General features: G+C 39.3%; 1 pseudogene; it reads left to right on the plus strand.

Moving 5' to 3' along the window:
• Positions 1 to 18,504: 18,504 nt before the first annotated feature.
• LOC149251310 (putative aminotransferase TAT2 pseudogene) lies at positions 18,505 to 19,622 on the plus strand (annotated as a pseudogene).
• Positions 19,623 to 27,443: the final 7,821 nt, after the last annotated feature.

Raw genomic sequence — 27,443 nt, forward strand, 5'->3', positions numbered from 1 at the left:
GGCTTTAGTTATTCAATCCTCAGCCTATTCGTTTCCTCTCCCACCTATGTCGATTCACCTACCGCCTGCGTGCTTGGAATTCCCTGTTCGGTGTCAGCATGAACGATCAGGGAGTAGTCATGTGTCCCCATTGGAACAGCGCCATCTTGCTCGCTGATTCGTTCTCTTTGGTTGTATTGCAGATACGTTCTTTCTCCACCGTGGTAGTCAACGGATTCCAAATCCCCTTAAATTGCGGCTTAATTCCCTGTCGATTCTGCTTCTATCTACCGGGCGCAATCTTAGCCGTCTGATCTAGGCTCCTCCAGATCCAACGTCATACGCACGTCGAGCGCGGTTGACTTGCTCGACCTGTAACGCGCAATCACGACAGTTTTTCTCTCACCCTCGTTGCCATGCATCGATCGCTGAGTGTGATCGCTCTGCTTTTTCCAAAACCTCTTACCATTTAAGGGTGCCCCGATCAAACCACTTGTTTCTAAGTTGTGGGTCCCACCTTCGTACGATGGCGCTTTTCGTTTCTCCGCCCATGGTCCTCTGGCTCCCAACGTGACCGAGTGCTTAAGGCTCTCCATTTTAGCCCTGTTTGCCCAACGATGCGCTAATCGTGCATTGAAAACCAACTCCTTTTCCCAATCCAAGGCTCCCAGGGGCTACATCGACCTCCTGTGCAGTCTCCATGGGCCTCGGTTAGTGTGCTTTGATCTAAGTCCTCGTCGTTCCACGCCAGCTGCCATGGCCACTGGTTCGGGGTGTTTTTGATTACTGATTTGGATTTTATTCGAGAATTGTTTCATCCTGATACAGTCATGGTTCTATGACAGTCGTTTATGGATCCGATTTGGATCACGGCCTCCCAACTGAAAAGCTTTTGGACCACCAAAATTTGGTTTTCTTCAAGCATTGACTAAGTGAGGAAACTATTGTCTCACTTGTCCAATCTCAATCCACTTCGCACTGCTCGGCTTCGAACCTTTAAGCCCAATCCTGAGGTATTCCACCTGTCCACTGCGCATCGTCCTTACCTTCCTGTCCAACACTGTATCTTCCTGCAACTCATTAAGATATTCAGGTAGAAGGTCATCAATAGAAGGTAATTAACTCTGCTCTTCAGGGTCCTCAATCATTGAAGGTTCAAACAACCTCAAGCAATCTGCATCCATGACTGAGTAGATGTGCATGTAAGTTGGCAGATCAAGGCGAAAAGCATTTTCACCAATTTTCTCAAGTATCCTGAAGGGTCCATACCTGATAGGTTTTAAATTTTTTCCTTCACCCTGCATCCTGACCTTGCTGATATACAACCAGACTTGGTCTCCAACTTGAAAAATATGCTCCATCCAATGCTTATCATGCCTAGCCTTGTACTTGGCCTGGTTCTTTTCCAGCTGTTCCTGTACTACCTGGTGGATCTCCTGGATCTGTTCAATGACCTAGTTGCCCTGTCCACATCACTGTGTCCATCAACCATGGTATCTTTACCAAATACAAAATCCAAGGGAGACCTTGGTATGAAACCAAAGCAGGTATCAAAAGGAGATCTCTGTGTAGAAGAGTGTTTGGCTCTATTGTAAGCATGTTGCACATAGCACAAATGCTCATCCCAAAGCTTAGGATGTTTGCTGCAATATCCTCTTAGTAACTGGATCACTGTCCTGTTAACTACTTCTGTCTAGCCATCTGCTTGTGGATGAAAAGCTGTGCTTTTATTTAATTTGGTGTCCATTAGTTCCCACAGACTGGACCAAAACTTTCCCACAAAGCGGGTGTCTCGATCAGATATAATAGAAGTGGGTAATCCAAAATGAACCCATACATGTTCAAAGAATAATTTTGCAGTTTGTTTAACTGTAATCTGTTTACTATAGGGTATCAAAATACACATTTTGCTGAACCTATCCACAACAACATATAGATAATCATGACCTTTCCTAGATTTTGGCAGTCCTCCAAAAAAAACATGGAAATGCTTTCCTAAGGGTGATAAGGAACTGGTAAGGGAGTGTATAAGCCTAGTTTTCTATTGCTGGGCTTGCTTTTAGCACACATAGCACATCCCTTTACATATCTAGAAACTGTCTCATTCATCTTTGGCCAATAACAGAACCTTTGCAGTTGTGCAACTGTTTTACTTACCCCAAAGTGACCTGATATCAGAGAAGTGTGTGCTTCCCTAATTATCTTTGCTCTCTCAGTTTGTGGAACGCAGAGTTTCACACAATGATATAAGAGTCGGTCCTTCACATGATAGTGCAATTCTCCTACTCTTTGGCCTTGACTCAAAGTTGCATATACATCCTTAAAGTCCATATCCTGAGCATACTGTTCTATGTAGCTTTCATGCAGCACATAATTATGCTTAAGTATGGTAAATGCATTTATAATGGGTCTAGATAACATGTCTACAACCTTGTTATGTATGCCCTTTTTATATCTGATGACTAAATGAAACTGTTGTAGAAAACCCATCCATCTGTAATGTCTTGATTGTTGCAACTTAGTTTGGGAGTGTAGATATTGAAGTGGCTGATGATCAGTGTGTATTACTGTCTCTTTGCCCATTAAGTAATGTTTCCACTTTTTCACACTCTGAACTAATGCATACAATTCCTTATCATATGTAGGATAGTTAACTACTATAGGATTAAAAGTCTCAGAATGATAACATATGGGTTTACCGTGTTGTGTCAACACTACTCCCATGGCATAGTCACTGGCATCAGTTTGGATCTCAAATGGTCTTTATAGATCTGGTAGTGCTAGTACAGGTGCTGTACTAATTTTTTCCTTCAAGGTGTCGAAGGCTTTCTGCTATTTGCCTCCCCACTGAAACAACTTGTTCAAACCTGTCAAAGCATGTAAGGGAGCTGCAATTGAGGAAAATTTTGAAATGAACTTCCTCCAATATTGTGCTGCTCCTAAGAAGCTTCTCACTTTTGTAGCAGACTTGGGTTTAGGCTAGTTTACAATGTTTGCCACTTTAGAGGGATCTATTTTCAATTTTCCTCCCCCTACTATATGACCCAAATAATTTAGAGAGGTTTTGCCAAATTCACATTTGGAGAGTTTAACATAAGTTTTTTCTCTTTTCAAAACATCTAATGTCTGCTTAACATGCTTTAAATGTTCTTCCCACGTTTTACTAAAAATCAGAATGTCATCGAGATACACAATAACAAAATCATCAAGAAAAGGTCTGAGTACATCATTCATTAATCTCATGAAATTAGCAGGGGCATTGGTCAAAGCCAAAAGGCATAACCAGCCATTCATACAATCCTTGCTTTGTTTTGAAAGCAGTCTTCCATGCATCTTGCTCTGCAACTCTGACCTGATGGTATCCACTGTGCAAATCTAGCTTGGTGAAATAAACAACTTCCTTCAATTGATCTAAAAGATCATCTATGCGAGGAAGGGGATAACGGTTTTTGATTGTTATCTTATTTAGTGCTCGGTAGTCAATGCACATTCTCCACTAGCCATCTTTCTTTCTCACCAAAACGATTGGTGACCCACATGGTGATGTGCTAGGCCTGATGAACCCTTTCTCGAGCAACTCCTACACCTGCTTCTTGATTCCATCATTCTCTAAAGTAGATAACCTGTACATCCCAATGTTAGGCAAAGGAACATCTTGCTGCAAAATAATATCATGTACTATTCCCTTTTTGGGTGGCAGACCTTGAGTTTCTTGAAACAAGACATCATACTCTGAAACAATCTTTTCTATATCAGCTTGCTAATTAGAATTACAGCCCTGAAATACATTGGTTTTATCAGTTTTCTTTTCCTTTACAACCATTAGTAAGAACTGTTTGCATGAATTTCTCATTCTTTTCATTTGTCCTAAGTTTATGAGAGTATAATTATTCTTGAGCTTATGAGCTCTTACAAAGTATTCGCTTCCATCTTTAACAAGTAGATACTTGTTCTCATCTCTATAGAAAATAGCCTTTCTATCATACAAGTAAGGACTTCCTAAAACAATTCCACATATGTCCAAAGGAATTATATCTAACTCAACCTCATCTACAAATGCTGACCCAAAAGAAAACTTGAGTTTGCACTATCTAGTCACTTGTAGTTGTGATTTATCATTCAACCATCCTAATGGGTATGGCTTCTTATGAGGTGTAGTTGCTAATCCCAATTTCTTTACAATTGCTTCAGAAATCAGATTTACTTGTGAGCCACTATCAAACAAAGTATCAATCTTTTGATTTTTGGAAACAACTAAAATATGGAAAAGCTCACGTCTTTTTCTCTCATATTCTTCATCAATAACAGATTGAGCAGAATTACTAGTAGATGCTTCAGAATTCTTACCTTTTATACTTGTCGCTGCAATGATTGTTTCATCTCCCGAGTCTGACCCCAAATCTTTCTGAATAGCTGCAGCAACTTTCTTCTTCTTGCCCTCATACTTCTTAGGTCTCAGCTCTAGATGCAGAATCCAACAGTGGTCATCATCATGCCCCTCCTTTTTACAGTGGGTGCATGAGGCTTTGCCTTTATGTGCAGTGTTAGCCTTCCTTGCTTTCCACTTCTGCTTTCTTTTCTCCTTGCTCTTGCTTACAGTGGGTTGGGATGGTCCCCCAACTTCTGGATTTCCATTCTTTCCTCTAGCTTCTAGATGAGTAGCTTGTACAGATACCTCATCTATACTAGTGGGATTAAACATGAGGATGGTATGCCTCATCTAGTTGTGTAGACCACCAATGTACTTCAAAATAGTTTCTGGTGAGTTTAATGAAATACCCAACATCAATGCTCTCTTTCTGAACTCTTGATAATACCCTTGTACACTTTTCCCTTTCAACTGCCGAAGAGTTTTCCAACTCATCATGGCTTGTTGCATGTAGGCCAATGGATAGAACTGCTTTTTGATGGTAGAAACAAAGTCACTCCAGGCAGAGATAGTATTACCATGCTTCTTCATATCAGCTTGGGTTCTGCCTTCCCACCAAACCAAGGCAATACCCCCTAGGCGTAGGCTTGCTAGCTGAATCTTACTCTTGTCTAAGTCTATGTTTTGTACTCTTCAATACACATCAATTTGTCCTATCTAATTATCCAACTTTTCAGCATTTAACTCTCCATCATATATTGAAAAATAAAATTTAACATCTAACTTAATTAAAGATGCCTTCTTATTATGCATAAGGCTATTAGGAGGTGTGAGAAAGCTTTCCTCTTTCCCCTTTCCTTTGGAGTGGTCATGGGAATGAGATTCATCTTCTTCTTTATCTTGCTTAGAACCTGATGAATCTTCACCCTTAATGCTTTCTAAAGTCCCTATACATTTCTTCTACCATAGACTTTATAGCTAGGAAACTTTCTATGAATTGAGGGTCTGGCCCTATAGAACCTTCCTCTAACATTGTCTTCGAGAATAGACTCTCCCAATTTCAGGATTAGTTTCCACCAACTCTCCTTCTCCTAATTTGAGCTTTGATCTAGTGAGCATTCACAGCTAAACCAACACAAGCTTGTCTAACCTTACAGCCTAGAGCTTTGATACCACTTGATCTGAAAATCACCCTATGAGTGACCTCAGTTAAAGATTTATTAAACAAAAGGTATTACAGACTCATGTGTTGGTGTGTGTTCTGTGTTATTGAAACAACGGATTGATCAGATTACCAATACACAGACATTTTAAATGGAAATACAGCAGAGAAATATAGTAAGCAACACAAAGACACAAATAGTTTTAATAAGGAGTTCACCCTATTCTCCAGGGCTACATCTTCGGTCCAGCTTCAGTGGTGGCCTTGTTTTATTGTGTCTTACAACAGAGAAATTACAATACAAGGACTCAATGTGAGTTCTCCTGAAGCAGATTTTGCTTGGTAGGGTAGTCCTTGGATTCCCCAAGCCACTCGGAGTACACAAACTCTTATTTTGACTACCAGCTCTGTGACCCTTGGTCTATAGTGGAAAGAGCCAACTGTGATGCTCAATCCAGACAGATTCCTCTATGGGAAAGCTTGAATCTTCAAGCTCTCTAGTGCTCGATGCTGCCTGTGGTCACCTCGGCCCTCTATCTCCTCTGCTCGGATTTACTATTTTCTGTGTTCAGTCCTCCTCTCAGGGTTCACTGTTCACTGTCTCTCTTGGTCGCTTGGACTCTTCTCGATTCTTCCTCTGAAATCTGAATCTGTATTCGACTGTCTCCGTTCATGGCTTTAGTCATTCGATCATCAGCCTGTTCGGTTCCTCTCCTGCCTACGTTGATTCACCTACCGCCTTTGTGCTTGGAATTCCCTGTTCGGCGTCAGCATGAATGCTCGGGGAGTAGCCACGTGTCCCAATTGGAACAACGCCAGCCTGCTCGCCGATTCGTTCTCTTCGGTTATGTCGCAGATACGTTCTTTCTCCACCGTGGCGGTCAACAGATTCCAAATCCCCTTAAATTGCGGCTTAATTCCCTGTCGATTCCGCTTCTCTCTACCGGGCACAATCTCAGCCGTTCGATTTGGGATCCTCCAGATCCAACGTCATACACACGTCGAGCGCGGTTGACTTGCTCGACTGATAACACGCGATCACGACAATTTTTCTCTCACCTCCGCTGCCACGCTTCGATCGCTGAGTGTGATTGCTTCACTTTCTCCAAAACCTCTTACCGTTCAAGGGCGCCCCGATCAAACCGCTAGTTTCTAGGTTGTGGGTCCCACCTTCATACGATGGCACTTTTCGTTTCTCCGCCCATGGTCCTCTAGCTCCCAACGTGATCGAGTGCTTAAGGCTTTCCATTTCAGCCCTGTTCAAACCAAATCCTTTTCCCAATCCAGGGCTCCCAGGGGCTACATTGACCTCCTGCGCAGTCTCCATGGGCCTCGGTCAGTGCGCTTTGACCGAGGTCCTCATCGTTCCACGCCGGCTGCCATGGCCATTGGTTCAGGGTGTTTTCGATTGCTGTTTTGGATTTTATTCAATAATTGTTTAGTCCCGATACAGTCATGGTTCTATGACAGTCATTTATGGATCCGATTTGGATAAATTTTGGTTTTGGAACCTATGTTAGGTTGGGCGGACCCACCTATGGTTTTGTGCATGATTTTCGAACATGTTTTTTTGGACGCGATGGTTTTCGGTCCATGGTTTTGGATGCGATGGTTTTTCGGTCCATGGTATTAGATGCTTTGGCATGTATAAATATGTATTATAACATTGAAAGGAATATAATGAAAAATCAAGCTGGTAGTCCCGATTTTGGGATCTAGGGGAAAATCTCTGTGTATATGTGTTATGCTCTCGCATTTTTTATTTTCTGTGTTTTAGAATTTGTATGCAGGTAATTTCTGTATGGGGTTAAAACCTACATTTGGTATCAGCACTATTTTGGCTTCAAGGGGATGCCTTTTTTGCTGAGGGGTTTCGCTCAGGCCTGTGGTAGACCCTTTTTAGTGGGAGATCTGCAAGATCGATTCTGGTGGTGAAAGAAGATGGTGAGCAGTGGAAAGATAGAGATCGGGAAATTTAATGGTCAGAGTTTTGAGTTGTGGAAACTCAAGATGGAGGATCTGTTGGTGGATAAAGATCAGTGGGTCGCGGTAGATCTGGGTACTAAACCAATGGGAGTGTCCGATGAAGAATGGAAGAAGTTGGATCGGAAGGCAAAGAGCACAATATGATTGTGTGTCTCAGACTCATTATTGCTGAATGTATTAGGGGAAGCTATGGCGAAGGCTTTGTGGGACAAGTTAGGGACTTTGTACCAATCTAAGTCTCTGGTGAATAAACTGTTCTTGCAGAAAAAGCTGTATAACCTGAGGATGAAAGATGGAGACTCGGTGACAGAGCATTTGAATGCATTTAATATTGTGGTATGTCAGTTAGCATCTGTTGATATTAAAATTTCAGATGAAGATAAGTGCATTAGTTTGTTGTGTTCTCTACCAGATTCGTGGGATAGTCTGGTTATTGCAATAGGTAGGAATGCAACTTCCTTGCAGTTTGATGAAATAGTCTCATCCTTGCTGACGGAGGAGATGAGATGGAAAAATATGGAGAGCCAGAATGGTGATGCCTTGTCCGTATGAGGATGGTCCCATAACAGGAAAAAAATAAGTCATCGAGTGGGAGATCTAAATCTAAAGGGAGATCTAAATCTCTAGGAAAACCTGTAAAGGTGGTGTGTTGGAAATGCGGAAAGGAAGGGCACTACAAAAGGGACTGTAAATCTAAAGCTCCTAATAAAGGAAAGGGATCTGATGATGATCCTTCTGTAGAGGCGAAAACCACCTTAGATGAAGGTGGGGATGTGTACTTGGCTTCTTCAAGTACACATGTAGATCATGAGGCATGGTTGATTGACTCAGGTGCATCCTTTCACTTCACTTCCCATAGAGAGTGGTTCTGCGAGTATGAGAAATACGATGGTGGTGATGTCTTCTTAGGGGATGATAGGAAGGCTCAAGGATAATTTTAGGGGCGAATGTTTTCCCTTTGGCGAAATTAAGGGGTTTTAAATTTTTAGTGGGCGAATATTTTGTATCATAGTACATTTTTACAAATCACCTCAAATAGCCCACCTTATTTTAAGGGAGAGGGTAAAAAAGGCAAATTTAGCCCTTGAAATTAGGACTTACAACCTTCCATTCGCCCATTTTCAAGAATAGGTTTTATTTAAGTGAATCCATTCGCCCATTTTCAAAAATAGGTTTTATTTAAGTGAATCCTATGGGCCAAATACCATATTTATAAAAGAGGTATGGTAAATTAATAAAAATATAAATAAATGAGAGGTATGGTAAATAAGTAAAATATTTTTTATATTTACTCCATAAGTCACCTTATATACATGTGAGGGTGTAAACAAATAAAAATATAAGTAAAGTGGAGGTATGGTAAATAAATAAAACGTCTTTTTATACTTACTCAAAAGGTATGGTAAATAAATAAAAATTTAAATAAACTAGACGTATCGTAAATAAATAAAACCTCTTTTTATATTTAGTCCATAACCCTCGTTCTATTTATGAAGGCTCAAGAAAGAGGTTTTATTTAAGTGAATCCTATGAGCCAAATACCATATCTGTAAAAGAGGTATGGTAAATTAATAAAAAATATAAATAAACGAGAGGTATGGTAAACAAATAAAACATTTTTTTATATTTACTCCATAAGTCACCTTATATTTAGGAACACTAAAAAAATGGGTTATATTTAGGTGAAACCTATGGCCAAAATACTATGGGACAAATACCATGGACTAGATTGTTATTAATACCATGCAAAAAACCATTATTAACCTTACTATTAGAATTAATAAAAATAAAAATGGCACATGGTATTGACCCATGGTATTCACCAAAATGGCACATGGTATTGACCCATGGTATTCACCTGGAATGTAGCCTATTTAAATAGGGGAATTAAACTAGCATGTAGCCTATGCTAAGATTCACTAGGACTTTACAAAGTTTTATTATTTAGTGAAAGACTCACCAAGATCTTACAAGATTTTATAATTGAGTAAAATATTCTAATAAAAATAAAAATAAAAATGGCACATGGTATTGACCTATGGTATTCACCAAAATGGCACATGGTATTGACCCATGGTATTCACCTAGAATGTAGCCTATTTAAATGGGGGAATTAAACCAGCATGTAGCCTATGCTAAGATTCACTAGGACTTTACAAAGTTTTATTATTTAGTGAAAGACTCGCCAAGATCTTACAAGATTTTATAATTGAGTAAAATATTCGCCATGCCTGGTGAGAGATTCGCCAAGAAATTATATATACATATTATATTATTGACAAAATCGCCTTCCATTTTTCCTATATACCATGGAGATTCACCCATTTATTATATTTATAAATTTAGGGGGGGTTCTTAAAATTTTCCCTGGGAAGGCTAGAATCATTGGTTGTGGAAAAGTAAAGTTGAAGTTGCAAGGTGGAAGGGTTAGAACACTTCTAGGTGTTCTGCATATTCCTGCATTGGCTAGAAATCTGATTTCTGTAAGCAAGCTGGATGATGTAGGTGTAAAAACAATGTTCGAGAAGGATACCTACAAAATGGTTCGGGAAGCATTGGTATTGATGTGGGGAGTTCGAATTGGAACTTTGTACAAGTTGCAAGGTAGCACTGTTATTGATGGGTGCAACAGTTCTGTGGTTCCTGAAAGTGGAGCAGAAAATTTAGTGGTCTCTGGAGAGAAGACCATGTTGTGGCATCAAAGGCTTGGACATATTGGAGAGAAGGGCCTTCGAATACTTCATGGTAAAGGTATGATAGAAGGTATGAGTAATAGCTCTCTGGATTTTGATTTCTGTGAAAATTGTGTATATGGGAAGCAGAATCGGGTGAGTTTCCCCTCTGGTAGTAAGAGGGCGAAACATATATTAGAACTTGTGCACAATGATGTGTTTGGACCTGTGAAGGTTCCATCACTGGGTAAGTCTGTGTACTATGTATCATTTATAGATGACTTCTTAAGGAATACATGGATATATTTTCTTAAGAAGAAATCTGAAGCCTTTGACAAGTTTTAAGAATTTAAGGCTCTCGTGGAAAATCAGACAGAGAAGAAGATAAAGGTGTTGAGGACAGATAATGGTGAAGAGTTTTGCAGCAAGGAATTTGAAGAATTCTATAAGAAGTGTGGTATAACACGATAGAAGACTACTCCATATACACCTCAGCAAAATGGAGTTGCAGAAAGAAAGACATTGATGGAAAGGGCAAGAAGCATGCTCAGTGGTGCCGGGTTAGGACAGGAATTCTGGGCAGAGGCGATGGATACTACATGTTACCTGGTTAATAGGTCACCTTCATCAACGTTGGAGGATAAGACTCCAAAAGAGGTATGGATTGGTAAGAAACCCTCTCTTTCACATCTGAGGGTATTTGGATGTGATGCATATGTACATGTTCCAAAGGAGAAACAAACCAAGTTGGATAGTAAATCTGAAAAGTGCATCTTTATTGGGGATAAGGATGGTTTAAAGGGTTATAAGCTTTGGAACCCAATCACACGGAAGGTTGTGTACAGCCGAGATGTGGTGTTCAGAGAGATAAAAGATGTTATTAAACATGAATTCCAACCAAAGGAACCTGAGAAGATAGAGTTTGAGCTTGAGGAGGAAGAATCAAACTCTACAGCAGAGGGGGAATCAGAAGATGAAGAGCCACAAACTCCGGGTGTGAGAAGATCAGTTTGAGAAAGAAAGCAGCGAGAAAGGTATATACCATCTACTTTCTGTTCAAATTTTGCTTTATCTATTACTGAAGATGATCACAGAAATGTGAAGGAAGCAGTAGATTCAGAGGATGGAAAACTATAGAAAGAGGCCATGGTTGATGAAATGGCATCTTTGCACAAAAATGAGGCTTGGGATTTGGTGGAGTTTCCGGCTGGAAGGAAACCCATTGGCATAAAATGGGTGTTCAAGAAGAAGACAAATGCAGAAGGAAAGGTGGAGAAATACAAAGCTCGGTTGGTAGCAAAAGGTTATTCCAAGGTGGCGGGAATTGATTTTGGTGATATTTTTTCTCCTGTTTCCAAGGTAACTTCTATTAGATTACTTTTATCTGTTGCTGCTGCTTTTGATTTTGAGGTAGAACAGATGGATGTGAAGACAACATTTCTTCACAGGTGTTATCACTCAAGAAAAAATAGTTTAAATTCTGAACATCAATTTTTTTAATTTGTCAAAGGATTGGTGTCAGTTTTGGGCTTAGTCTTTTCATCTTGTTTTAGAGTCTTGTTAAGAGTCTTGTTAGGATGTCAAATGGGGTCAATTCTCTGTCTTAGTCCATCACTAGTCTCACACCACACCTAAGCTCCATATGTAAATCCTATTTCAAAGTTCATAGCGCAGAAACCTCGGTCTAGGTGATTTCGTAGCGCAAAACACCCATTTTGCACTAACTGCACTACGAAATTGGGAATTCGCGCTGATCCATAGCTAATCTCACCCCAGCTATCATATTTTCTACAAGAAGTTTACGGGGATAGCATGTGCAAGGTCTTACATGTCAGTCTTGATGCGTGTTCTGTAACCTCCAAATTTGATTCTTGCCTGTACTATTCAAATCGGGATTTCATCCGAAACCAAATTTGAAAATTCTCTATTAGAGACTGAAACTTCCGATTCTGGTTTCGATTTGTGATCAATCTGGCAGTATGAATTCTGAGAAGAACGGGCTCTTGACACCTTCTTTTGTTTCTAATTTGCAAAATGTCTTGAAGAACAGAAAGATATCCTAAGGAGCTTGTTATTGCTGTTGACATAGAGCATTTAAATCTGTCTGCTGGCCTTGCTGATGGTGTTGAGTGTTTGGTGCAAGTTTAGTCAATATTCTCAGAGGATGCTAAAATTGGGATATTACTTGAATATCTCTAAATTAGTTTTAATGATGTGATAGTTTTGAAAAGTAATCCACTACAAATGTCCCGCATCCACACTTCTCCTGACAGTCTTGCATCAAGTCGCTCTTTTGATTTGGAAAGCAAGTCTTCGATTACATGGGATTACATTGTCCAAGGTTATGACATTTGTATTATTGTGCCGCATAGGTTGCAATTACGTGCAATAGAGGATGCCGTTGAAAGAAATGAAGTAGCAGTGGAAAGGATGCCTGGCGCATTGCTTTCAGCATTTGATAATCGGTTTGGGTTCCAGTAACAAACATTCTTCTGCGGCTTTGTAAGGGTTCTGGATTTAATCCATCGTAAATGCAATAAAACAGGGCTACAGGGAAGATGATGGGCTTTACCTTGAGAGTGAGGCAGATGAGCAGCTACTGATCTATATGCCATTCACTCAAATTATCAAATTGCATTTTTCGGTAATTAAAGGTCTTACCGAGGAAGGTCACAAGACAGTAAAACTATTTGCAAATAAGGAGCATATGGGGTCTAGCAATGTAATGACTCTCCTCCAAGTGATACCGTGGTTTTATCACCAGATAATCTTGAGGGAAAACCAATTGTCTTGAAGTATGTAAAATTCCAGAATGTTCGTAGTTTGACCATTTTTATAGAGGACAATCAGGGCGGTGCCGATGTTACACAAATTCAAAAGTTGGTCCTATATAGGAGCACATTTGTTCTCCGATTCCTTTCAAGGCTGAGAAGTTACAAGCACAGTCCCTGGTTGAAGTCAGCAGTCATGGAGAACCGACACATGATATTATTGTTGAGATGAATGCAGCCAAGATTCCAGTTGGTATTGGGGTTTACTCTTCTCTCTTGAAAACTTATTGTAAAGCCCAGCGACCAATGGAGGTCTCTGTACTTCTCAAGGAGGTCAGGAAAGCAGGGCTTCAGCTTGATGGGAGCTGTTATGATGCTCTTATTGAGTCACATTTTGCAAATAAGGATCTGTATGGTGCTTTGAACCTCTCCAAGGAGATGAGAGAGGTAAAGGTATTTTCCTTTAGTAATAGCTGTCAATCACAGATCAATGAAGTTGCAAAGGAAAGTAAACTGATTTTGGTGGCCCGTTTGTTAAATGAAATTAATGACAACCAACAAGTTATTGTTGGGACACATGATTGGAATTCAATCATCCACTTCTTCTGCAAGGCACACCAAGTGAACGATGCCCAGAAAGCTTGCAAGAAGATGATAGCCTTGAGATATCACCCACTTACACATACATTTCATTCTTTAATACATGGCTATTCGACTTCTGGAGGCATGTATCAGGAGATAACGATGATGTGATTGCAGATTATCTTTCTTGTGAGTTTCCCTTTAAGCTGTCTGAGGATGATGTTTACTTGACTTATGGCTGTTCACAAGCAATTGATTTGGTTCTCTTAGTTTTGGCTCGTGAAGGCGCAAATATTCTCCTCCCAAGACCAGGATTTCCAGCATATGAAGCATTAATGGCATACAAAGGCATTGAAGCAAGGGATTAAGATTTAGTTCCAGAAAGGGGTTGGGAAATCAATCTAGATCAACTTCATACAATTGCAGACAACAACATAGTGGCAATGGTTATTATCAATCCAAGCAACCCATGCGGCACTACTTTTACCCATGATCATTTAGCTAACGTTGTAGAGACAGCTAAAAGGTTAGGTTTGTTAATAATCTCAGATGAAGTATATGCTCATATTGTCTTTGATAAGAAGCCATTCATTCCAATGGGATTCTTTGCATCAACTGTACCAGTAATTACTCTTGGGAGCATATCGAGGAAATGGATGATTCCTGGGTGGCGGATTGGATGGTTTGAGACATGTGATCCAGATGGTATTTTGAGGAAATCTCAGATAACTGAAGGCATTATTGCAACCCTTTTAATTGACTAGGCACTAGATAGGTTTGTTGCTGCAACGATCCAGAATCCTGTGTGTAATCTCTCATTAATTGTTGGCACAACAGATATTACTGATTGGTGTTATGTGGAGACATACGTTGAAGGTGATGACTAAAGCTCAGCAGTTCCGTAGCGCGCTACGAAATTGCTGAAGCTAAACAGTCCAATTTCAATTAACCGGTTTTGAATATGAGCGGGAATTTTGAAAGGCGAATGTCTACAAGGTATGCAAGGTATCAGCTGAAGCTATTAAGATTCAACCAAGCCAAGATAGGTGGAGATAATATGCATATGAATCTCACTTTAGATTTTTATCATAAAGTGAGCATATTTACCACACTTCAGGATATCTGGAACAGTTTGCAAGAATTTTGGCTTCCACGCATGAAAACGGTGGACAACACATCAAGGACGTGTCATTCAGATCCATTTTGGGTAATTAAAGGATAAAGGATGTACTTCATTGGATCCGAACATCTTGAGGCAAACTAAAGACCAGTACATAAGGGGTAGTTTCCTATGTTTCAGGGCATTGAAAAACATGTGACATTGAAGAACAACATGAAGCCTTGAAGGTCCATCACAACCACCACCAGAAGGGAACCAGATGTCAGAGAACGAGGATGATTGTAGACCAAGGCTGTTATGGAATTAGAGTCCTATTTGATTTAGAATTCTAGAAGGTCTAGTGGAAGTTTTTTATATTTAATAGGCAGTTAAAAGCTAAATAGGTGTCACTAGAAGTAGTTCTCAAGTTCCTTTGATGTAGAAGGAAGAACTCTATGTATAGAAAGATGGGAAACGTAATAAAGGTTGGAAGTTTATGTAAAAAGCCTATTGTGAAGCTTATATAAAAACTCTGTTCCTTTAGTAATACAATGATGGTTTTTTGCTGCTCAAGAATCATAGTGACTTCAGTATATGCATTCCTCTTGTTGTCTTTTATGTTATTTACAGTTTTATGAGTACTTGATTACTTGGAAATCACATGCTGTGTTCTAACTTCTTTCATGTACTCGTATGCTGTCCTTGTCGTGTCTACTGTACCTTATATATATTGAAGTCTGAATGCCTTGATTTCATTGTAAAACCAATTCACTTTTGATGCTAAATGATATATGACTCCATGAGCCCAATGGATGCTTGTTAATTTAGATTTTACCAGCCTCATTCCTATTTGTTACATAAAAGAGTTAGCCATCTCAATCACAATCACAAATCTTAAACCCTTTGAGAGAGCCCTCTCAGGCTAAGGAGGCTAAGCCTTAGCTAAAAGATTGGTCTGAAAATGTTACTTGAAGTCTTCCTGGTCTGCAGCCTTCCAGGGCCTGATTTTGAGATAACATTTTGGTGCGTCTGCCGGGAGTCTGAAGATTATTCATTCCCGAAATCAAGAGACTGAACTTCTGAAGGTAGCAGGAGCTCAGAATAATTTTCGAGGCTGCAAATCTACCTTGGCGACTCCATTGTTGAAGAATTCAGAATTCATAGATTCATGGTGATTCCATTGGAGTTATGAAGAACCCAGATGCTACCATTCTTATTTCAAGGTATGCATGCATAATTTTTTTAGGAATTCACGGTTTCCCAAATCATTTTCCCAAAGATGCATATTTTCTAAGGAATGGTCCAAAATTCAATGGAGAAGATTTGAGTTTAACTTTGAAGCATATATCAGATTTTTGTGATTTCACCGAGCTTCTTAGAGTTAAACATGAGGATGTTTGCATTATGTTGTTCTATGATTCATTTCAAGGGAAATGTAAACAGTGGATTGAAAGTTTTCTCGCCAAATCCCTTAAGTCTTTGAAGACTTTTGGTTTATGTTTTGGAGGAATGGATAGATAGATCAGAGGTGGTGGCAAACTCTCATTCAATTCAAAGTTTCAAACAGTGGAATGATCATCATATTAATGAAGAAATAGTTGAAAATTTTTCTTTGTCCTTGTCTTCTTATCTAAAATCGTTTGACTGCAAGACAGAAGATAAGATGAAATTTTTGGATGAAGTTGCTAAGGACATTGAGAAAGACATTGAAGATTTACAAGGTCAAATATAATCACATAGTCTTCATAATCATGATCATTATTTTCAGAAGCTTTCTATGGCAGAACACAAGGAGAGAGTGTTGCTTCCTTTCTCTTTCATGATTGAGGAAGAGTACACTGTTATTGAAGATCAGTTTGCACAGCCAGAAAGTTACAAGAATCATCAAGCTGAGCATGTATTCAGGATCCTATAGCTAAATACATGGAAGATTTTTACTCTCCAGTGTTTCAGCTTTTCTATGAAGATCAGATGCAATATCAGTGGCAGTGGTCATCACAATATCATAGTGGCTCTGAACTCCGATGCAGTCAAAGAAATAAAATATCAGATAAGACAAATGATTGGCTACATTGGAAATTTCACATTGGTTGAGCTGAAAGAAGTTTGAAATTGATAGGGTAGGTAGGTAGGAAAATGCAAATAAGCTCAAGGTTGACTGAGCATGTTTTAGTAGATATAGATTTCTTTCTCATACAGTGATCATCGAGCTTAAGCCCGAGGTGAAGGCCCAAGAAGCTTGAAGAGAATGCTTGTCAAGCAAATTTCCATTTGTCATAAAAAGATAAAGCACTGGACCTGCATGTTCTTAGTGTACCACAGGGGCACACTATCCCAAGTGGAGCCACCTATTATCACTCAAGAAAAAATAGTTTAAATTCTGAACATCAATTTTTTAAATTTGTCAAAGGATTGGTGTCAGTTTTGGTCTTATTCTTTTCATCTTGTTTTAGAGTCTTGTTAGGATGTTAAATGGGGTCAATTTTGTCTTAGTCCATCACTGGTCTCACACCACACCTAAGCTCCATATGTAAATCCTATTTCAAAGTTCATAGCGCAGAAACCTCGGTCTAGGTGATTTCGTAGTGCAAAACACCAATTTTGCACTAACTGCGCTACGAAATCGGGAATTCGCGCTGATCCATAGCTAATCTCACCCCAACTGTCATATTTTCTGCAAGAAGTTTACGGGGATAGCATATGCAAGGTCTTACATGTCGGTCTTGACGCGTGTTCTGTAACCTCCAAATTTGATTCTTGCCTGTACTATTCAAATCGGGATTTCATCCGAAACCAAATCTAAAAATTCTCTATTAGAGACCGAAACTTCCGATTCTGGTTTCGACTTGTGATCAATCCGGCAGTATGACTTCTGGGAAGAACGGGCTCTTGACACCGTCCTTTGCTTCTAATTTGCAAAATGTCTTGAAGAACAGAAAGATATCCTAAGGAGCTTGTTATTGCTTTTGACATAGAGCATTTAAATCTGTTTGCTGGCCTTGCTGACGGTGTTGAGTGTTTGGTGCAAGTTCAATCAGTATTCTCAGAGGATGCTAAAATTGGGATATTACTTAAATATCTCGAAATTAGTTTTAATGATGCGACAGTTTTGAAAAGTAATCGACTACAAATGTCCCGCATCCCCACTTCTCCTGACAGTCTTGCATCAAGTCGCTCTTTTGATTTGGAAAGCAAGTCTTCGATTACATGGGATTACATTGTCCAAGTTTCTGACATTTGTATTATTGTGCCCCATAGGTTACAATTATGTGCAATAGAGGATGTCATTGAAAGAAATGAAGTAGCAACGGAAAGGATGCCTGGCGCATTGCTTTTAGCATTTGATAATCGGTTTGGGTTCCAGTAACAAACATTCTTCTGCGGCTTTGTAAGGGTTCTGGATTTAATCCATCGTAAATGTAATAAAATAGGGCTAGAGGGAAGATGATGGGCTTTACCCTGAGAGTGAGGTAGATGAGCAGCTACTGATCTATATACCATTCACTCAAATTATCAAATTGCATTCTTTGGTAATTAAAGGTCTTACCGAGGAAGGTCCAAAGACAGTAAAACTATTTGCAAATAAGGAGCATATGGGGTCTAGCAATGTAATGACTTTCCTCCAAGTGATACAGTGGTTTTATAACCAGATAATCTTGAGGGAAAACCAATTGTCTTGAAGTATGTAAAATTCCAGAATGTTCGCAGTTTGACCATTTTTATAGAGGACAATTAGGGCGGTGCTGACGTTACACAAATTCAAAAGCTGGTCCTATATAGGAGCACATTTGTTCTCCGATGCCTTTCAAGGCTGAGAAGTTACAAGCACAGTCCCTGGTCGAAGTCAGCAGTATGTAGAATCGACACATGATATTATTGTTGAGATGAATGCAGCCGAGATTCCAGTTGGTATTGGGGTTTACTCTTCTCTCTTGAAAACTTATTGTAAAGCCCAGCGACTGATGGAGGTCTCTGTACTTCTCAAGGAGGTCAGGAAAGCAGGGCTTCAGCTTGATGGGAGCTGTTATGATGCTCTTATTGAGTCACTTTTTGCAAATAAGGATCTGTATGGTGCTCTGAACCTCTCCAAGGAGATGAGAGAGGCAAAGGTCTTTTCCTTTAGTAATAGCTGTCAATCACAGATCAATGAAGTTGCAAAGGAAAGTAAACCGATTTTGGTGGCCCGTTTGTTAAATGAAATTAATGACAACCAACAAGTTACTGTTGGGACACATGATTGGAATTCAGTCATCCACTTCTTCTGCAAGGCACACCTAATGAATGATGCCCAGAAAGCTTACAAGAAGATGACAACCTTGAGATATCACCCCAACACACATACATTTCATTCTTTAATACATGGCTATTCGACTTCTGGAGGCATGTATCAGGAGATAACGATGATGTGATTGTAGATTATCTTTCTCGTGAGTTGCCCTTTAAGCTGTCTGAGGATGATGTTTACCTGACTTATGGCTGTTCACAAGCAATTGATTTGGTTCTCTCAGTTTTGGCTCGTGAAGGCGCAAATATTATCCTCCCAAGACCAGGATTTCTAGCATATGAAGCATTAATGGCATACAAAGGCATTGAAGCAAGGCATTATGATTTAGTTCCAGAAAGGGGTTGGGAAATCAATCTAGATCAATGTCATACAATTGCAAACAGCAACACAGTGGCAATGGTTATTATCAATCCAAGCAACCCATGCGGCACTACTTTTACCCATGATCATTTAGCTAAGGTTGCAGAGACAGCTAAAAGGTTAGGTTTGTTAATAATCTCAGATGAAGTATATGCTCATATTGTCTTTGATAAGAAGCCATTCATTCCAATGGGATTCTTTGCATCAACTGTACCAGTAATTACTCTTGGGAGCATATCGAGGAAATGGATGATTCCTGGTTGGCGGATTGGTTGGTTTGAGACATGTGATCCAGATGGTATTCTGAGGAAATCTCAGATAACTGAAGGCATTATTGCAACCCTTTTAATTGACTAGGCACCAGAGAGGTTTGTTGCTGCAGCGGTCCAGAATCCTGTGTGTAATCTCTCATTAATGGTTGGCACAAGAGATATTCCTGATTGGTGTTATGTGGAGACATACGCTGAAGGTGATGACTAAAGCTCAGTAGTTTCGTAGCGCGCTACGAAACTGCTGAAGCTAAACAGTCCAATTTCAGTTAACCGGTTTTGAATATGAGTGGGAATTTTGAAAGGTGAATGTCTACAAGGTATGCAAGGTATCAACTGAAGCTATTAAGAATAAACCAGGTCAAGACAGGTGGAGATAATATGCATACGAATCTCACTTTAGGTTTTTATCATAAAGTGAGCATATTTACCACACTTCAGGATATTTGGAACAGTTTGCAAGAATTTTGGCTTCCACGCATGAAAACGGTGGACGGCACATCAAGGACGTGGCATTCAGCTCCATTTTGGGTAATTAAAGGATAAAGGATGTACTTCGTTGGATCTGAACATATTGAGGAAAATTAAAGACCGGTACACAAGGGGTAGTTTCCTATGTTTTAGGGCATTGAAAAACATGTGACATTGAAGAACAACATGAAGCCTTGAAGGTCCATCACAGCCACCACCAGAAGGGAACCGGATGTCAGAGAACGAGGATGATTGTAGACCAAGGCTATTATGGAATTAGAGTCCTATTTTATTTAGAAGTCTAGAAGGTCTAGTGGAAGTTTGTTATATTTAATAGGCAGTTAAAAGCTAAATAGGTGTCATTAGAAGTAGTTCTCGAGTTCCTTTGATGTAGAAGGAAGAACTCTATATATAGAAAGATGGGAAATGTAATAAAGGTTGGAAGTTTATGTAAAAAGCCCGTTGTGAAGCTTATGTAAAAACTATGTTCCTTTAGTAATATAGTGATGGTTTTTTGCTGCTCAAGAATCATAGTGACTTCAGTATATGCATTCCTCTTGTTGTCTTTTATGTTATTTACAGTTTTATGAGTACTTGATTACATGGAAATCACATGCTGTGCTCTAACTTCTTTCATGTACTCATATGCTGTCCTTGTCGTGTCTACTGTACCTTATATATATTGAAGTCTGAATGCCTTGATTTCATTGTAAAACCAATTCACTGTTGATGCTAAATGATATATGACTCCATGAGCCCAATGGATGCTTGTTAATTTAGATTTTACCAGCCTCATTCCTATTTGTTACATAAAAGAGTTAGCCATCTCAATCACAATCACAAATCTTAAACCCTTTGAGAGAGCCCTCTCAGGCTAAGGAGGCTAAGCCTTAGCTAAAAGATTGGTCTGAAACAGTTACTTGAAGTCTTCCTGGTCTGCAGCCTTCCAGGGCCTGATTTTGAGATAACATTTTGGTGCGTCTGCCGGGAGTCTGAAGATTATTCATTCCCGAAATCAAGAGACTGAACTTCTGAAGGTAGCAGGAGCTCAGAAGAATTTTCGAGGCTGCAAATCTACCTTGGCGACTCCATTGTTGAAGAATTCAGAATTCATAGATTCATGGTGATTCCACTGGAGTTATGAAGAACCCAGATGCTACCATTCTTATTTCAAGGTATGCATGCATAAATTTTTCAGGAATTCACGGTTTCCAAAATCATTTTCCCAAAGATGCATATTTTCTAAGGAATGGTCCAAAATTCAATGGAGAAGATTTGAGTTTAACTTTGAAGCATATATCATATTTCTGTGATTTTACCGAGCTTCTTAGAGTTAAACATGAGGATGTTTGCATTATGTTGTTCTATGATTCATTTCAAGGGAAATGTAAACGGTGGATTGAAAGTTTTCCTGCCAAATCCATTAAGTCATTTGAAGATTTTTGGTTTATGTTTTTGGAGGAATGGATAGATAGATAAGAGGTGGTGGCAAACTCTCCTTCAATTCAAAGTTTCAAACAGTGGAATGATCATCATATTAATGAAGAAATAGTTGAAAATTTTTCTTTGTCCTTGTCTTCTTATCTAAAATCATTTGACTGCAAGACAGAAGATAAGATGAAATTTTTGGATGAAGTTGCTAAGGAAATTGAGAAAGACATTGAAGGTTTGCAAGGTCAAATATAATCACATAGTCTTTATAATCATGATCATTATTTTCAGAAGCTTTCTATGGCAGAACACAAGGAGAGAGTGTTGCTTCCTTTCTCTTTCACGTTTGAGGAAGAGTACACTGTTACTGAATATTAGTTTTCACAGTCGGAAAGTTACAAGAATCATCAAGCTGAGCATGTATTCTGGGATCCTATAGCTAAATACATGGAAGAGTTTTACTCTCAAGTGTTTCAGCTTTTCTATGAAGATCAGAGGCAATATCAGTGGCAGTGGTCATCACAATATCATAGTGGCTCTGAACTCCGATGCAGTCAAAGAAATCAAATATCAGATAAGACAAATGATTGGCTACATTGGAAATTTCACATTGATTGAGCTGAAAGAAGTTTGAAATCGATAGGGTAGGTAAGTAGGAAAATGCAAATAAGCTCAAGGTTGACTGAGCATGTTTTAGTAGATATAGATTTCTTTCTCATACAGTGATCATCAAGCTTAAGCCCGAGGTGAAGGCCCAAGAAGCTTGAAGAGAATGCTTGTCAAGCAAATTTCCGTTTGTCATAAAAAGATAAAGCACTGGACCTGCATATTCTTAGTGTACCACAGGGGCACACTATCCCAAGTGGAGCCACCTGTTATCACTCAAGAAAAAATAGTTTAAATTCTGAACATCAATTTTTTAAATTTTTCAAAGGATTGGTGTCAGTTTTGGGCTTAGTCTTTTCATCTTGTTTTAGAGTCTTGTTAGGATGTCAAATGGGGTCAATTCTCTGTCTTAGTCCATCGCTGGTCTTACACCACACCTAAGCTCCATATGTAAATCCTATTTCAAAGTTCATAGCGCAGAAACCTCGGTCTAGGTGATTTCATAGCGCAAAACACCGATTTTGCACTAACTGCGCTACGAAATCGGGAATTCGCGCTGATCCATAGCTAATCTCACCCCAGCTGTCATATTTTCTGCAAGAATTTTACGGGGATAGCATGTGCAAGGTCTTACAAGTTGGTCTTGACGCGTTTTCTGTAACCTCCAAATTTGATTCTTGCCTGTACTATTCAAATTGGGATTTCATTCGAAACCAAATCTGAAAATTCTCTATTAGAGACTGAAACTTTCGATTCTGGTTTCGATTTGTGATCAATCCGGCAGTATGACTTCTGGGAAGAACAAGCTCTTGACACCTTCCTTTGTTTCTAATTTGCAAAATGCCTTGAAGAACAGAAAGATATCCTAAGGAGCTTGTTATTGCTGTTGAAATAGAGCATTTAAATCTATCTGCTGGCCTTGCTGATGGTGTTGAGTGTTTGGTGCAAGTTCAGTCAATATTCTCAGAGGATGCTAAAATTGGGATATTACTTGAATATCTCGAAATTAGTTTTAATGATGCGACAATTTTGAAAAGTAATCAACTACAAATGTCCCGTATCCCCACTTCTCCTGACAGTCTTGCATCAAGTCGCTCTTTTGATTTGGAAAGAAAGTCTTCGATTACATGGGATTACATTGTCCAAGGTTCTGACATTTGTATTATTGTGCCCCATAGGTTACAATTACGTGCAATAGAGGATGCCGTTGAAAGAAATGAAGTAGTGGCGGAAAGGATGCTTGGCGCATTTCTTTCAGCATTTGATAATCGGTTTGGGTTGCAGTAACAAACATTCTTCTGCGGCTTTGTAAGGGTTCTGGATTTAATCCATCGTAAATGCAATAAAATAGGGCTACAGGGAAGATGATGGGCTTTACCGTGAGGTAGATGAGCAGCTACTGATCTATATACCATTCACTCAAATTATCAAATTGCATTCTTTGGTAATTAAAGGTCTTACCGAGGAAGGTCCAAAGACAGTAAAACTATTTGCAAATAAGGAGCATATGGGGTCTAGCAATGTAATGACTTCCTCCAAGTGATACATCATACCGTGGTTTTATCACCAGATAATCTTGAGGGAAAACCAATTGTCTTGAAGTATGTAAAATTCTAAAATGTTCGTAGTTTGACCATTTTTATAGAGGACAATCAGGGCGGTGCCAATGTTACACAAATTCAAAAGTTGGTCCTATATAGGAGCACATTTGTTCTCCGATGCCTTTCAAGGCCGAGAAGTTACAAGCACAGTCCCTGGTCGAAGTCAGCAGTCATGGAGAACCGACACATGATATTATTGTTGAGATGAATGCAGCCGAGATTCCAGTTGGTATTGGGGTGTACTCTTCTCTCTTGAAAACTTATTGTAAAGCCTAGCGACCGATGGAGGTCTCTATACTTCTCAAGGAGGTCAGGAAAGCAGGGCTTCAGCTTGATGGGAGCTGTTATGATGCTCTTACTGAGTCACGTTTTGCAAATAAGGATCTGTATGGTGCTCTGAACCTCTCCAAGGAGATGAGAGAGGCAAAGGTCTTTTCCTTTAGTAATAGCTGTCAATCACAGATCAATGAAGTTGCAAAGGAAAGTAAACTGATTTTGGTGGCCCGTTTGTTAAATGAAATTAATGACAACCAACAAGTTACCGTTGGGACACATGATTCGAATTCAGTCATCCACTTCTTCTGCAAGGCACACCTAATGAATTATGCCCAGAAAGCTTACAAGAAGATGACGACCTTGAGATATCACCCCAATACACATGCATTTCATTCTTTAATACATGGCTATTCGACTTCTGGAGGCATGTATCAGGAGATAACGATGATGTGATTGTAGATTATATTTCTCGTGAGTTTCCCTTTAAGCTTTCTGAGGATGATGTTTACCTGACTTATGGCTGTTCACAAGCAATTGATTTGGTTCTCTCAGTTTTGGCTCGTGAAGTCACAAATATTCTCCTCCCAAGACCATGATTTCCAGCATATGAAGCATTAATGGCATACAAAGGAATTGAAGCAAGGCATATGATTTAGTTCCAGAAAGGGTTGGGAAATCAATCTAGATCAACTTCATACAATTGCAGATAGCAACATAGTGGCAATGGTTATTATCAATCCAAGCAACCCATGCGGCACTACTTTTACCCATGATCATTTAGCTAAGGTTGTAGAGACAGCTAAAAGGTTAGGTTTGTTAATAATCTCAGATGAAGTATATGCTCATATTGTCTTTGATAAGAAGCCATTCATTCCAATGGGATTCTTTGCATCAACTGTACCAGTAATTACTCTTGGGAGCATATCGAGGAAATGGATGATTCCTGGTTGGCAGATTGGTTGGTTTGAGACATGTGATCCAGATGGTATTCTGAGGAAATCTCAGATAAATGAAGGCATTATTGCAACCCTTTTAATTGACTAGGCATCAGATAGGTTTGTTGCTGCAGCAGTCCAGAATCCTGCGTGTAATCTCTCATTAATGGTTGGCACAACATATATTCCTGATTGGTGTTATGTGGAGACATATGCTGAAGGTGATGACTAAAGCTCAGCAGTTTCGTAGCATGCTACGAAACTGCTGAAGCTAAACAGTCCAATTTCAATTAACTGGTTTTGAATATGAGCGGGAATTTTGAAAGGTGAATGTCTACAAGGTATGCAAGGTATCAGCTGAAGCTATTAAGATTCAACCAGGTCAAGACAGGTGGAGATAATATGCATACGAATCTCACTTTAGATTTTTATCATAAAGTGAGCATATTTACCACACTTCAGGATACCTGGAACAGTTTGCAAGAATTTTGGCTTCCACGCGTGAAAATGGTGGACATCACATCAAGGACGTGGCAGTCAGCTCCATTTTGGGTAATTAAAGGATAAAGGATGTACTTCGTTGGATCCGATCATCTTGAGGCAAACTAAAGACCGATACAGAAGGGGTAGTTTCCTATGTTTCAGGGCATTGAAAAACATGTGACATTGAAGAACAACATTAAGCCTTGAAGGTCCATCACAACCACCACCAGAAGGGAACCAAATTTCAGAGAACGAGGATGATTGTAGACCAAGGCTGTTATGGAATTAGAGTCCTATTTGATTTAGAAGTCTAGAAGGTCTAGTGGAAGTTTGTTATATTTAATAGGCAGTTAAAAGCTAAATAGGTGTCATTAGAAGTAGTTCTCGAGTTCCTTTGATGTAGAAGGAGGAACTCTATATATAGAAAGATGGGAAATGTAATAAAGGTTGGAAGTTTATGTAAAAATCCTGTTGTGAAGCTTATGTAAAAACTTTGTTCCTTTAGTAATAGAGTGATGGTTTTTTGCTGCTCAAGAATCATAGTGACTTCAGTATATGCATTCCTCTTGTTGTCTTTTATGTTATTTACAGTTTTATGAGTAATTGATTACTTGGAAATCACATGATGTGTTCTAACTTCTTTCATGTACTCATATGTTGTCCTTGTCGTGTCTACTGTACCTTATATATATTGAAGTCTGAATGCCTTGATTTCATTGCAAAACCAATTCACTGTTGATGCTAAATGATATATGACTCCATGAGCCCAATGGATGCTTGTTAATTTAGATTTTACCAGCCTCATTCCTATTTGTTACATAAAAGAGTTAGCCATCTCAATCACAATCACAAATCTTAAACCCTTTGAGAGAGCCCTCTCAGGCTAAGGAGGCTAAGCCTTAGCTAAAAGATTGGTCTGAAACAGTTACTTGAAGTCTTCCTAGTCTGCAGCCTTCCAGGACCTGATTTTGAGATAACAACAGGGATCTGGAAGAGGAAATATACATGAAGCAAACTGAAGGCTTTGCGGTGAAGGGTAAGAAAGAGCTGGTATGCAAGTTAAAGAAGTCTCTGTATGGGTTAAAACAGTCACCAAGGATGTGGTATTAGAAATTTGATACATTTACATGGAGACTTGGCTTCACTAGGAGAAAAGTATATCATTGTGTGTATTTTAAATTAATTGGTGACCATGTTATTTATCTGCTCTTGTATGTGGATGATATGTTGCTAGTTGGAAATGACAAAGAAATTATCCAGGATTTGAAGACCCAATTTTCCTCCAAATTCGACATGAAAGATCTTGGTGCTGAAAAATATATTTTGGGCATGGAAATTAAAAGAGATCAGGCAAAGAGGAAGCTCTGGTTAAGGCAGAGGAAGTATGTCGAGATAATATTGCAGAGGTTTAATATGCAGGATAGTAAACCGGTGAAGGTTCCTATTCCTTTAGGTGTATGGTTATCTGCTGAACAGTGTCCCAAGACACAAAAAGAGGAAGAGGACATGTCCCGTGTTCCATATGCAAGTGTAGTCGATAGCCTTATGTATGCAATGGTCTGTACTAGACCAGACATTGCACATGCAGTGGGAGTATTGAGCAGGTTTATGTCAAAACCAGGGAAGGAGCACTGGATAGTAGTGAAGCAGGTTTTCAGGTATTTGCAAGGCACTAGTGATTATGGTTTGTGCTACCAAAGAAGATCAGGATTGGACAGAATATTGGATATTCGTGGCTTTGTTGATGCAGACTGGGTAGGAGATCTAGATTAGAGAAGATCTACAAGTGGGTATGTGTTTAACTTATTTGGAGGTGCAGTCAGTTGGATGAGTAAGAAACAATCTGTAGTGGCACTATCAACTACAGAGGCAGAATACATGGCAGCCACTCATGCAAGAAAGGAAGCAATTTGGTTGCAGAGATTGTATTCAAGTATGGGGTTAGTACAGGGAGCTATAAGGATAGACTGTGATAGCCAAAGTTCAATTTTCTTGGAAAAGAACCCCGCATATCATTCAAAGACAAAGCACATTGATGTTCAGTATCACTTTGTGAGGGATATGGTAGAAGAAAAAAAGGTGTTGCTGGTAAAGGTGGAAACTTTG

This window comes from Pinus tabuliformis, chromosome 7, assembly GCF_031772625.1.
Source record: "Pinus tabuliformis cultivar Carrire ecotype Pingquan chromosome 7, CPIR1, whole genome shotgun sequence".
NCBI lineage: Eukaryota > Viridiplantae > Streptophyta > Pinopsida > Pinales > Pinaceae > Pinus > Pinus tabuliformis.